This window comes from Malania oleifera, chromosome 13 (genome assembly GCF_029873635.1).
Source record: "Malania oleifera isolate guangnan ecotype guangnan chromosome 13, ASM2987363v1, whole genome shotgun sequence".
Taxonomy (NCBI): Eukaryota; Viridiplantae; Streptophyta; class Magnoliopsida; order Santalales; family Ximeniaceae; genus Malania; species Malania oleifera.
The window spans coordinates 64,622,796-64,637,681 of record NC_080429.1 but is presented as its reverse complement, the minus strand read 5'-3'; the positions used below and the strand labels follow the sequence as shown (position 1 = coordinate 64,637,681).

General features: G+C 38.5%; 1 protein-coding gene across 1 annotated transcript in view; it reads left to right on the top strand.

The window, feature by feature from the left end:
• The window catches only part of LOC131146744 (potassium channel SKOR-like), a 151,065-nt gene that overhangs the window by 123,564 nt on the left and 12,615 nt on the right, over positions 1-14,886 (top strand). The window lies entirely within an intron of this gene.

Here is a 14,886-nt window from a genome sequence, read left to right as displayed (position 1 = left end):
GATTTTCATCAAAATAAATTGTTTGGATAAAACATGTTGCTGGTAGGGGTCAATGCACATTGGAATTATATTTCCTTTATGAACACCGAGCAAAAAATAAAATAAAATAAACAAAAAAAAATTATCTTCAAGAACTATTGCCAAGTTATTGATGTCATGCGCTTTTTTTCTTGTTTCTGTTTTCTTGCCTCCCATATTCATTCAATTATTAATTAAAAAAATGCTACTTGTACCATGCAGTACAATGATTAAGTGTAGTTTTAATTTATTCCCGCTGTCTAATATGATGTTAAAATCCCGAGTATATTTGTGTATGATGGGTAAATTAGGAAAGTGTGTAAATGTAGGAGATTACATTTTATTCTGTAGGGATTATTTGCTTATTAGATTAGGTGATTGTATTATAAGATTGGGATGTATACAATGTTAATGTACGTAGAGTTGAATAGAATATTTGAATTCTGCTAACTTGGTATCAGAGCTAGGGTTTCTCAACCTTAGCTAACTATGGCCAGCGTTATCACCAACGGCACCGACAACAGCAGAGGGTCGACCCCTGCTGAAAATATCGATGGCAATTCGGAGATCACATCCGTTGGAGGTTTGAATGGGCTAGATAACACAACCTTTTCACTCGCAGTGGAAAAATTAAACGGAAAAAATTTCCGTGAGTGGGCTTAATCCATAAAATTGGTAATCGAAGGGAAAGGGAGACTAGGTTATCTTACCGGCGAACGGAGGAAACCTAACTCCACCGAAGTTGTAGCCTTGCAAAAATGGAGGTCCGAAAACTCCATGGTCACCGCTTGGCTCGTCAACTCGATGCAACCTTCAATCGGGAAAATCTACTTGTTCTTACCCACGGCGAAGGACGTCTGGGACGCAGTTTGTGAGACGTATTCCAACGTCGAAAGTTACTCGCAGATTTTTGAGATCAAGACCCGGTTGTGGCAAATGAGCCAAGGCGAGCGGGGCGTGACTGAGTATTTCATGGAGATGACCCATCTCTGGCAGGAGCTCGACCTGAGCATCGAAGAAGAATGGGAATGCTCCGGCGACAGCGCACGATACAAAAAACGACTCGAAAACGAACGGGTCTTCGAGTTCTTGGCCGGCCTCAACCGAGATCTGGATGATGTGCGGGGACGAATTCTTGGCCGAAAACCTCTGCCATCAACCCGAGAGGTGTTCGCTGAAGTAAGGAGGGAGGAAAGTCGAAGACGCGTGATGCTGAAGCCACAACCGGATCGCGTTGGGTCTGAAATACCAGCCCTAAATTCGGGTGGGTCAGACGTCTCGGCTCTAATTTCAAAAGGCCCAAGAGGATACGGACAGAAACCACAGAGAGGCAAATTATGGTGTGAGCATTGTCGAAAGCCAGGTCATTCAAAAGAAACTTGCTGAGAAATTCATGGAAAGCCTGTAGATTATAAAACTGAGACATTATCAAAAAAATTGTGGGTATCAGGCTACCACTGACAATTCAACTGGAAAATTACAAGGTGAAAAAAATAATAATATCAGTCCAAGTAATGCATTCAGCCCTGAACAGTTGGATCAACTGTATAAAATGATTACCTCCATTCAAACATCGGGTCAGTCTTCCACTGGTTCTCTAGCTCACCGAGGTAATTATTTATCAGCCTTAAATACTTTATCCTGTCACAAATCACCATGGATAATTGACTTGGGTGCATCTGATCATATGACTGGTTCTTATCAATTGTTTTCATCCTATTCGCCATATGGTGAAAACCTGAGAGTCAAAATTGCAGATGGTTCACTCTCACCAGTTGCCGGTAAAGGAAGTATTCGCATATCTAACTCCGTAACCTTAAAATCTGTCCTACATGTTCCCAAGTTATCTTGCAACTTGTTATCCATTAGCCAGTTAACAAAAGACTCCAATTGCTCTGCTAAATTTGTTTCATCTCATTGTGTTTTTCAGGACCTATCATCGGGGAAGATGATTGGCACTACTAAAGCGTATGAGGGACTCTACTACTTTGAGGAGGCAAACTTGAGTGAACAATGTAATACTGTAATTTGTGATTCTGCATCTACTTCTAGAGATAATGAACTTTTGTTATGGCATTCTAGGATGGGTCACCCAAATTTTCAATACCTAAAGCGTTTGTTTCCATCTATCTGTTCAAATAAAATGTCTCCTGAGTTTCAATGTGAAGTGTGTGAACTTGCAAAACATCGGCGTGCTTCTTTCCCAACATCCATATACAAACCATCTAGTCCATTTACTATGATTCACAGTGATTTGTGGGGACCCTCAAGATCCCTCAATCACACCCATACAAAATGGTTTGTTACTTTTATTGATGACCATACTTGTCTTTGTTGGGTTTACTTGTTGAAAAATAAAACCGAAGTCCGTTCCATTTTTGTTAGTTTTCATTCCATGATTCAAACACAAATCCAGACTCACATTCAAATTTTACATACTGATAATGGTACGGAATATTTTAATGATGTTCTGGGAACTTATCTTCAAGAAAATGGGATTGTTCATCAGAGTTCTTGTGTGGATACCCCTCAACAAAATGGGGTTGCTGAAAGAAAAAACAGACATATACTTGAAGTAGCTCGAGCATTGATGTTTACTACAAACATGAGAAACTATTTTTGGGGAGATGCCATCTTAACAGCTACACACCTCATTAATCGAATGCCGAGTCGAGTACTTTCCTTTGCCACTCCTCTCCAGAAATTCCAAGGACATTTTCCTACCTCACGACTCCCCTCCAATATTCCACTGAAAATCTTTGGCTGTACAGCTTTTGTTCATATTCATGCTCACCATTGCGATAAATTGGATCCTCGTGCCGTTAAATGTGTCTTCATTGGTTACTCCCTACTCAGAAAGGCTACAAATGCTATGACCCTATCTCAAAGAAAATGTTTGTTAGCCTTGATGTCACATTCTTTGAAACCACTCCTTATTTCCCAAAGCCCTCTCTTCAGGGGGAGCAATGGAGTGAAGATTGGTTCTTTGATTTCTTTACCACAAAATCTATCGAGTCTCCTATTACCACTGACTTTGTGCCATCTACTGAGTCTCCCATTGCATCATCATTCCCTGACCCATCCACTAAGTCTCCCATTGCATCACTTCCTGAACTGTCAAACACAAAAGAGCACTTAACCTCAGGGGGAGATGCAGGGAAGAAAAACAACACAGACATACTAGTTTACTCAAAAAAGCCAAACACAAAGAACAGGGAGAATCTCATACCTAAGGCACCAAGCGCGTTGGAACCGGTGATGGCTCCGAACAAACATGAGTCTCATGAGCCTCCTTCTGATAATCCTGTACCTGATGACATCAATTTACCTATTGCAGTCAGAAAACAAACCAGGTCATGTACCCAATATCCCTGGTCTAAATATATGTCTTATAAAAGCTTGTCTACAGGATATCGTGCCTTTGTCTCTAACCTTGACAGGATGAGAATTCCAAAGAATATTCAGGAAGCTCTGGAAATACCTAAATGGAGGGAGGTTGTCATGGAAGAAATGTGGGCTCTGGAGAAAAATGGGACTTGGGATGTAATGAATTTGCCGAGAGGAAAGAAGCCAGTTGGTTGTAAATGGGTTTTCATAGTGAAATATAAATCTGATGGGACAGTTGAACGATATAAAGCCCAACTCATTGCAAAAGGATTCACACAGACTTCTGGCATTGACTATACAGAGACATTTGCACCGGTGGCAAACTTGAATACAGTTCGGGTTCTCCTATCCTTGGCAGCCAACTTAGATTGGCCACTACAACAACTTGACATTAAGAATGCATTTCTAAATGGTGAGTTAGTAGAAGAAGTCTACATGACAATACCACCAGGCTTTAGCAAGAAAGGTGAAGAAAACAAAGTGTGTAAACTCAAGAAGTCCTTGTATGGACTCGAGCAATCTCCCAGGGCATGGTTCGACAGATTTGCAAAAGTAATAAAGAACCAAGGATATCTACAAGGGCACTCAGATCACACCTTATTCTTCCAACAGTTCGAAAGAGGTAAGCGAACCATTTTAATAGTGTATGTTGATGACATAATTTTAACTGGGGATGATACAGTAGAGATGGAAAGATTGAAGAAAGTCCTAGCTGCTGAATTTGAAGTTAAAGACTTGGGACAAATGCGGTACTTCTTGGGCATGGAAGTTGCTAAAACGAAAAAGGGTATTAGTGTCTCTCAGCGAAAGTATATCACTAATCTCCTAATTGAAACTGGCATGCTAGGATGCAAACCTACTGAAACCCCGATCGAAGCAGTAAAGAGGGTTGAAGACTGTGGAATTTCTGTTGAAAAGGAGAGGTATCAGAGATTGGTTGGTAAACTAATCTACTTGTCACATACCAGACCAGATATTGCATTTGCCGTTAGTGTGGTAAGTCAACACATGCATTCACCAAAAAAGCTCATTTAGATGCTGTATACAAGATCCTTCGATATCTCAAAGGCTCCCCGGGCAAAGGACTCTTCAAGAAATGTGAAAGCAAGGAAGTAGAGATCTTTACAGATGTAGATTGGGCAGGATCAGTGGAAGATAGAAGGTCCACCACCGGTTATTGCACATTTGTCTGGGGAAATCTGGTAACCTGGAGAAGCAAAAAACAGAATGTAGTAGCTCGTAGTAGTGCCGAAGCTGAATTCAGAGCAGTTGCTCAAGGATTATGTGAAGGACTATAATTACGAAAACCCTTAGATGAACTACAGGTCTCGGTGAAATTTCCTCTCAAACTCTATTGTGACAACAAAGCAGCCATCAGTATCTCTCTCAATCCAGTTCAACATGCTAGGACTAAACATGTAGAAGTGGACCGACATTTTATCAAAGAGAAAGTTGAAGAAGGAACTATCTGTATGACCTATGTACCTACCAAGGAACAAACTGCAGATATTTTTATGAAAGGGTTGGCACGGCAGAACTTTGATGATCTCATTGGCAAGTTGGAGATGATTAATATTTATGATCCAACTTGAGGGGGAGTGTTAAAATCCCGAGTATATTTGTGTATAATGGGTAAATTAGGAAAGTGTGTAAATGTAGGAGATTACATATTATTCTGTAGGGATTATTTCCTTATTAGATTAGGTGATTGTATTATAAGATTGGGATGTATACAATGTTAATGTACGAAGAGTTGAATAGAATATTTGAATTCTGCTAACAGATGTGCTAGGAGTGTCCATCCTCCCATTCAATTTTCTTCCTAGAAAGAGAGAGAGAGATGTGTTATAAAATAAAGCAATGCTTTCTAATCTTCAATATCTAGTGGTATACCTACTTAATCATATTTCATTCTCGTTAATCATTGGTTTTGCGGTTTCAGATTTAAACATGAAGATTGCTTGTAATTTCACATGGAGAGGAAGTGCTGTAGAAAGCAAGAAAGAAAGAGGAGACAGAAAAAAGAAGAGAGGATGAGGAGGAAGAAAGGAGAAGGAAGAAGGGAAAGAAACCGAATGTAGAGGGAACAGAGAAGAAAAAAAGGGAAGTTTTCTGATTCAATTCTAATTGAAAACTGAATATAAAGTATACACAGAATATATAAGACACCCTACAGTTAAAGTAAAAGACATGCTTACTGAACAGTCACTAAATAACTAAAAATTACTAAAAAAACATAGCTCTCTAAATTTAACACATAGTTTCTTAGTTGTTAAGCCTGCATATAAAATAGGTGTTTTGAACCACAGTCTAAGCAACAGCTGCAGTCCTCTGTAATACTCCTGTAGCTAAAAGCAAATTGACTCTGGAGAGTTCGACTACAACTACCGCTCTAACATAATCTTGCAAACATCATCCTCAATAAACCTTGAAGCATCCAGAGCAAGTCGACCTCTCAACCTTAGCAAGCGTCAACAAAAACCAACCTGAGGAGATCCAACAAACTGATGATCCAGAATCGGCCTTTTTTGTATCCTGTGTCTTCACTCTTAACAGTAGGTAGCATCAACTCCCACTTTCCTTGTTTTTCTCCTACTATACACCTAATGAAATTGAAGGATTTTTTAGAAGAAGAATAACCATTCTTATTGAATTTCAAGAGACACAATTACAAGATAAATAGTAGAAGCCAAATTAGGAAGGCCACAAAATCAGCAAATCAAATGACCACAAAATCAGAAAATCAAATCAGCAGATCTCTAGGCTAGAAAACAGGAAACTGAAACTACTAGAAACTGAAAAAGTAATTTCATATTTTAAAAAATAGAATTTCCTAATTTATTCCCTAGAAATCCGAAAACGAACCCCCCCCCCCCCCCCCAGGGCAAGTTGGAGCGTAGATATCTATCATGCCCAACTTGCTTACAAAGAGCTCAAAACTAGGTCTGAAAAGTCCTTTGGTGAAGATATCGGCTATTTGTTGAGTAGTAGGAACAAAAGGCATGCAAACAGCTCCACTATCAATCTTCTCTTTTATGAAGTGTTTGTCAATCTCTACGTGCTTCGTGCTGTCACAATACAACTTCATTGACATGTTCACCGGCATCCGCAGCTCTTCAAGAATTCTCTTCAGCCATAGCATCTCACAAACTCTATTAGCCATAGCCCTATATTCTGCCTTGGCACTGCTCCTTACACCCACATTCTGTTTCTTGCTTCGCCATGTGACCATATTTCCCTAGACATAAGTACAGTATCCTGACATGGATCTCCTGTCAATAACTGAGTCTGCCCAATCTGCATCAGTGTTTGCCTCTATGTTATGCTTTGTGGTCTTTTGGAAGAGTAAAACCTTGCCTGGTGTACTTTTCCAGTATCTGAGAATCCGATAAACTACTTCAAGATGTTTACCATAGGGTGAATGCAAAAACTGGCTTACCAAACTCACAACAAAATCAATGTCGGGTCGTGTATGTGATAAGTAAATTAACTTTCCCACCAACTTTTGATACCGAGTTGTATTCACTGGATCAGCTTCCTTATCATCTCCAAGTTTCTGATTGGGATCTATAGGAGCGTCTGCTGGCCTACAACCGCTCATCCCAGTCTCCTTAAGGAGGTCAAGAACATACTTCCGTTGCGAGACAACAATCCCTTTCTTCGACCGAGCAATCTCCATTCCAAGGAAATACCTCAAAGATCCTAAGTCCTTGATCTCAAATTATGATGAGAGGGAAGTCTTCAATGAGTCCAACTGAAGTATGTCATCTCCAGTGAGAATTATATCGTCTACTTACACAATTAGTATCGCTATCTTCCCATTCTCTAAATGTCTTATAAACATCGTATGATCACCTTGCCCTTGTGTATACCACTGACTTTTAACAAACTAAGTGAATTTCTGAAACTAGGCTCTTGGTGACTGTTTTAACCCATATAAGGACTTCTTCAATTTACACACCTTTGTGCCAAACTTTTCACCAAATCCTAGAGGTGCATCCATGTACACTTCTTCCTCCAAGTCTCCGTTAAGAAATGCATTTTTTACGTCCAACTGTTGTAGAGGCCAATCACAATCACGCTCAGTTGTTAGTGATAAAAGAACTCTTACAGAGTTTATCTTTACGACTAGGGCGAATGTCTCCAAGTAATCAATGCCATAGGTCTGAGTGAATCCCTTGGTGACCAATCGAGCTTTATACCGTTCTAGAGAACCATCATATTTATACTTGACTGTAAACACCCATTTGCACCCTACAGTTGTCTTTCCTCTTGGTAGATCAACTAACTCCCACATGCCATTTTTTTCAAGAGCTTTCATTTCCTCAAAGATAGCCTCTTTCCACTAAGGAACTTTCAAAGCATACTGCACAGTATTGGGAATCTTCATGCAAGACAATTGAGAGGTAAAAGCACGAAAAACAGGTGAAAGATTTTCATATGACACATAATTGGTAAATGGATGTTGGGTGCAAGACCTCACACCCTTCCGGCATCAATGGGAAGTTCACAATCATCAAAGTCAAGATTGGAACTAGAGGACTCAAAATTCAAAGATGAAATGGACTGAACATAAGGTAAAGGCTCGATGAGGACATTAACTAGAGGGTTTACGGATTTCAAACAGTGTAAAGGATTGGAAGACCCTTTCTTTCAAGTTGTCCTCTGTCACGAGTAGACAATGACAATGTCAAATGGTACCAATGCTATGGTGTTTTTTTCCTGTTTCTTCTTTGGTAGTCATTATAGGATCATGAACACCATGAAAGGGCACCATAGGAAGACCTGCCTTTTCAGTATCTAAAAAACTCGACTCACTTTCTCCTAGTATAATAAAGCTTGGGTTTTCAGGTTGAATAATCAAAGAGTTTTCAGGATGAATAACACAAGTTGGAGAAGGATCATTTTGTGAGTCTTTGGAAAAAATCATGAAACACTGCCGAATCTTTGTTTTGGTTCCCCCCCCCCCCCCCTCTGAAGATGAGGCGTAAATTAGGGATTTAATTCAAAGAATATAACATCTATCGTAACAATCATTTTTCTGGAAATGGGTTCAAAACATTTATACCCCTTTTGAGTGGGAGCATAACCAACAAACACACATTTTGTGGCTCGGGGTTCAAATTTTCCTCAATTATGACTATGAATATGAACAAAAGCAGTACAACCAAATATCTTCCGTGGTAAAGAAGAAGACAGTCGATTTGTTGGATAAAACTTGTGAAAAAACATCAAAAGGTGTTCCATAGCTTAAAAATTTATTAGGCGTTCTATTTATGAGATATGTAGCAATAAGAACGACTTCACCCCAAAGATATTTAGGTACATGATTGGTAAAAAGCAATGCTCGAGCTACTTCCAATAAGTGTTTGTTTTTTCTTTTAGCCAAACCATTGTGTTGCGGAGTGTCGACACAAAAGCTTTGATGAACAATTCCTTTTTCAAGAAAAAATTGGCCCAAAATGTTTTTGAAATATTCTCGACCATTATCACTCCGCAATATTTGAATATTTTTCTGAAAATGTGTTTGTACCATGATGTAAAAATTTTTGAAAATTGTTTCCACTTCAGATTTTTCATTTATCAAATAAACCCAACTTAATCTCGTGTGATCATCAATAAAGGTCACTACCATTTTTTGCCAGAATAAGTAGATGTTCTACATGGGCCCCAGATATCACCATGAATCACAGTAAATGGTGTAGATGGTTTGTAGGGTTGGGTGAAAAAGGATGCACGATGATGTTCAGCAAACTGACAAACTTCTCATTGAAAAGAAGATGGACTTTTATTCTGAAATAAATTGGGAAACAAGTATTTTAAATATTGAAAACTAGGATGACCTAACCTATAATTCCATAACATGATATCATTATCTTTGAAAATAGAAACAAAATTTAAGCAAGTACTTTGACATTGTCTACTCAAGTTAGGTCCATTGTCAAAATAATAAAGTCCATCTTTTTCCTTAGCACTGCCAATCATCCTCCCTGTGGTCAATTCCTGAAACTCACAATAAGAAGAGTAGAAATTAGCTTGACATGATTATCAAAGGTAATTTTACTGATGGACAACAAATTGCAAGACAAATTTGGAACGTGGAGCACATCATAGAGAGTTAACAACGAAGTGAGTTTGATAGTTCCTATTCCGGAAATTACCGAGAGTGAACCATCTGCAATTTTGACCTTTTTATTGCGTGCACACGAACTATACGATGAGAACAATTTGGAGCAACGAGTCATATGATCAATTGCGCCAGAATCAATTACCCAAGAATGAACATAATTAAGAATAACACCTAAAAATGCAGAGTAGCAAGAGAGTTACCCTTCTGTACTGAAGAACAAGACGGAGCTAAGGACAGTTTTGGAGATTGAAACAATTTCTACAGGTGCTCTAATTACTCCTTGGTAAAAAGGATTGCATCCGAGTTGGTAGAAGGCTCTTGAGTCTCTTCAGCAATGGCTTGGTAGGCGCGACTGTCACGTTTGGATTTTGGCTTCCAATTTGCTGGTTTTCCATGAAGCTTCCAACATGCCTCCTTCGTATGCCACGGTTTTTTGCAATGCTCGCACCATGGTTTCTTATTCCCATTGAGTTTTGTAACCGTGAGATAAATGGCCAAATTCTGGGAATAGTAATCAGCAGAGATAGATCTTGCAGGATTGGGTGGAATGGTAGGATTTCTTTGGGCGCCAGTCATCGTTGACTTATACGACATTATCAGAAGAAAAAACGGGCCTCTAATACCATAAAGGATTTTTTAGAAGAAGAATAATCATTCTTATTGAATTTCAAGAGACACGATTACAAGATAAATAGTAGAGGAAGGCCACCAAATTAGGAAGGCCACAATATCAGCAAATCAAATCAGTAGATCTCTAGGCTAGAAAACAAGAAACTAAAACTCCTAGAAACTGAAATAGTAATTTCATATTTTAAAAAATAGAAATTTCTAATTTATTCCCTAGAAATCCGATAGAAATCAACTAAACTATGACTACAACCTCAGGTTGACTACCAATTCAATGGCATGGAGAAAAAAAAAATAACAAATTAGTGCCACATCTTCCAAATTATCTCCCAAAATAACTATATCAGACACTACAATTCAAGTAGATCATGCTATCTGATAGCCTTCATAAAGAACAACCATAGTCTTAATTTTCGGTAATTTTTCTTGAACTTCAGTCAAAATTTTGGATCTCGAGAGGGTTTGAAATGAAATTGAGGTTCAGTTTAATTTTGCAAAATTTTGGCTGAAATTTGGGAATACCAGCCAAAATTTTGAACATTTAAAATAATAATTAAAAAAATAAAAGAAAATATTGAGGTTTTTTATTTTTTTTCTGTCGAGTAATTGGGTAAAATGGAAGACCTAAGCACAATGATAGGTCTCTCCCTCTATTTATAATATATGTAAGTACAATAGGAATGACCATAATACCCTAACCAACTCACACTTATTACTAACAAAACTCTAACAGATAATAATAGTAATGCTAAAAGACTAAATAACCATTAACACTCCCCCTCAAGTTGGAGCATATATATATCATATGCTCCTAGCTTGTTACGAATGAATTTCACTCGAGCACCTCCTAAGGCTTTTGTGAACAAATCAGCAAGCAGAAACTCATACTTCACATGAGTGGTCGTAATGAGCTTCTGTACAAGTTTCTCTCAAATAAAGTGACAATCAACTTCAATGTGCTTTGTCCACTCATGGAAGACAGGGTTGGAGGCAATATGAATAGCAGTTCGATTATTGCACTTCAACTCCATAGGCTGAGAATGTGGAAAACCCAGTTCTTTCAACATGTTCTTCATCCAAACAAGCACACATGTAGTGTGCGCCATAGCCCTATACTCTGACTCAGCAGTCAACCTGGTGACCACAATTTGTTTCTTTCTTTTCCAAGACACCAAATTACCACCAACAAAGATACAATACGATCTTTGATCGGAAGATGATCTGTCCCAATCTGCATTTGTATATCTTTGAATACGAGTGTGACCCCGATCCTGATATAAGAGACCTCTCCCTGGTGTACCTTTGAGATATCTTGAAATGCAAATTACTGCATCTCATTGACTTGTTCTTGGGGAATCAAGAAACTGGCTCACAACACTTGTTGCGAAGGACATATCTGGTTGAGTGATTGTGAAATAATTTAACTTTCCAACAAGTCTCCGATACCGACCTGGGTTAGGCAAAAAATCACCCATATCTGGCATTAATTTACTATTGGGATCCATGGGTGTATCAACAAGTTTGGATATCAACAGCCCCGTCTCATCTAAAAGATCAAGAACATTCTCACTCTATGACAAGACAATTCCCGTACGAGATCGATACTTCTATACCCAAGAAGTACTTCAATGGTCCCAAGTTTTTGGTCTAAAACTTACTCTGTAGAAAAATCTTTAGGTCCCAGATGCCACGGTCATCATCACTAGTGATCACAATGTCATCCACGTATGCAATTAGCAAAATACAGTGCGACAGAGTATGATGATAAAATACAGAGTGATCTATTGCATATCAATGAAGACCAAACTCAAGTACTAGAGCACTAAAATGGCCAAACCATCCTCTTGGAGAGTGTTTTAATCCATACAATGACTTCTTGAGCCAACATACTAAACCTAACTCCCCTATGCAACAAACCGAGGGGGTTGCTCCATATATACCTCCTTATGAAGATCACCATGTAGAAAAACATTCTTCACATCTAACTGATTTAGAGGCCAATGAGAAGTGGTGGCTAAAGAAATGAACAAACATAGTGAGGCAAGTTTAGCAACCGGGGAGAATGTGTTTGAATAATCCAAACCATACACCCAAGTATACAACTTAGCAACAAGGCGAGCCACAAAACCTTCAGGATTGACTTTCATATTGTACACCCAACAACCAACTGCAGACTTATGAAGAGGAAGAGATACCAAATCCCAAATATCATTATCATGTGTTGCATGCATCTCTTCAACCATTGTCGTCCTCCACCTAGAATGGGATAAGGCTTTAGAAACAGATCTTGGAAGGGCAAAAAAAAATAGAGGACTAACAAAACAATAATAAGAGGGTGGCAAAAAATCATAACGAACAAAACTTGAGATCAAATGTTAGGTACAAGTCTGTTTACCTTTTCAAAGAGCTATTAGAGGATCAATATCATGATAAATAAGATCATCTAACGAAAGAACTAGAGGCATAGTAGTAGAAGCTAGAGGAGGCACTTCCCCCTTGAGTCACCGTATGTATACCTACAAATTGGGATGATTCAAGCAACAAGAACGACTCAAGCTGGATGAAGATGTAAGAGGATTGGGCACAAATACTAGGTTTGGATCTAGAAGGCAAAGTAGAGGAAGGGACTCATCAAGGTCAACAAAACTCAAGGAATCAGATTAGTATGGTGTAGACTCAAAAAAGGTGACATCAGCAAAGACAAAGAATCAACGTAAAGTAGGCCTATAACATCGATATCCCTTTTGAGTATATAGGAGTAACCCAGAAAAATACATTTGATAGCACGAGGATCCAACTTATCCATTCCTGGAGATAATTGATGGACAAAGGACAACCAAATATATGAGGAGGAAGGGAGAATAAAGGAGCCTTAAGAAAGATAACTGAATATGAGATTTTACCACCAAGGACAAAGGATGGCATTTTATTGATGAGGGAGCAAGTTGTGAGCACGACATCACTCCAAAAGACTTTGGGAGCATTCATTTGATACAATAGGGTACGAGTGACTTCAAGAATATGTCTATTTTTCTGCTCTGTAACTCCATTTTGTTGTGGAGTGTGTGCACAAGAGAATTGATGAATCATACCATGTTAGATTACCACTTTACTAAAAGGTTAAGCTATTAGGTTGTGACCAACAATGTATATCAAGCTTTAACACTCCCCCGCATGTGCAACCTGATAGCACGTGGAGAGACAAAGACATGATAATATCACCCATTATAGGGAATACAATAATTTTTTAAAATAACACACAATAAACACGGACAATAAGACTAGAACACATTACCTCCTGGTAACCAGTTCTAATATCGTGTTGAGTAATTGGGTAAAATGGAAGACCTAAACTCAATGATAGGTCTCTCCCTCTATTTATAATATATGTAAGTACAATAGAAATGATCATAATACCCTAACTAACTCACACTTATTGCTAACAAAACTCTAACAAATAATAATAATGCTAAATGACTAAATAACCATTAATAGTTTCTAAATTATTCAACATCATCTATTTTAATAAAAATTCATTCATAACTTCCATAATTTGTTATAAGTTTCCAATATTTCTTTAAATCGAAATTTCCATAAATTGAGACCCTTGAAATTTCCATCGAAATCAAATTTTAGTCCTTCAGAAAACCTTTTGTGATGCATCATAGGCCATTCTACACAACGAAATGTTCCATTTTTTGAGAACCAACCCAACCACAACAAAGATGGAATCATTCCCTCTGTTATTTTAGGCAATCCAAGAACAAAATACTAAAGCCTCTCCAGGGCATATGTGGTAAAGGATTTCTCCTAATTTACTAAATTTTAGAGCATGTATCATATTGTGATCCCATTCTTTCCATGATCTAGAATATTCATTGGCCAATCTTGTAAGTAATAGTAGTCAAGCTATTTTAGGCAATCGAAGAACAAAATTCATACTCGAGCCTCTCCGAGGCAAGTGTGGTAAAGGATGTCTCCTTTAATGTACCACATTTTAGAGCACATCTCATATTGTGATCACGTTCCTATTCTCATTCCTGGTGTTGGGACATTCTGCATTCCAAGTAACATTAGTGTTGGGAATAACATTGGTGTTGGGAATGTGACTCATATTTGAGTGGAACGCATGCACCGCGAGAGCATCGTGAAGCGAGGAGCAAGAGTTGAGGGGCAACCGTCGACGGTTTCAGTCAGAATGCAGGGGACTCCTCTCGGCTTCAAATCATCGATGGTTTTGCCCAAACCGTTGACGGTTTTGATCAGCGCACCTCACGAAATTCAAATCGGGAGACCAGTGGATTGGGTAGATTGGAGGATTTTCCTCCAGGGACTGGCACGTGAATGGTTTAGATAGGATCTAAGGTTCTTTTACACTTAGGGTTCATATATAATTAATGTTTGTAACCCTAATTTGTAAGCTTGTCATAATTAATAGTGAAAATCAGAGTTGCTGCTCCCATGGATGTAGGCACATTGCTGAACCACGTAAATCTTGTGTCTTTGATTGTTGATTTCATTCTTCTCATTGCTAAGTGATTGTTTCTTTCCTGTTTTTCATCATTGAGTGATTGCACTACTTGTTTGTTGATTAATTCATGAGTGTGTGAGGGCTTCCGCCGCACATCCGCGAACAACAATTGGTATCAGAGCTATTGGTTCACAATGGTTGGGGTCTCTTTGATGAAGTTCAATGGAATCGGGAATTTCAGACTTTGGCAGAG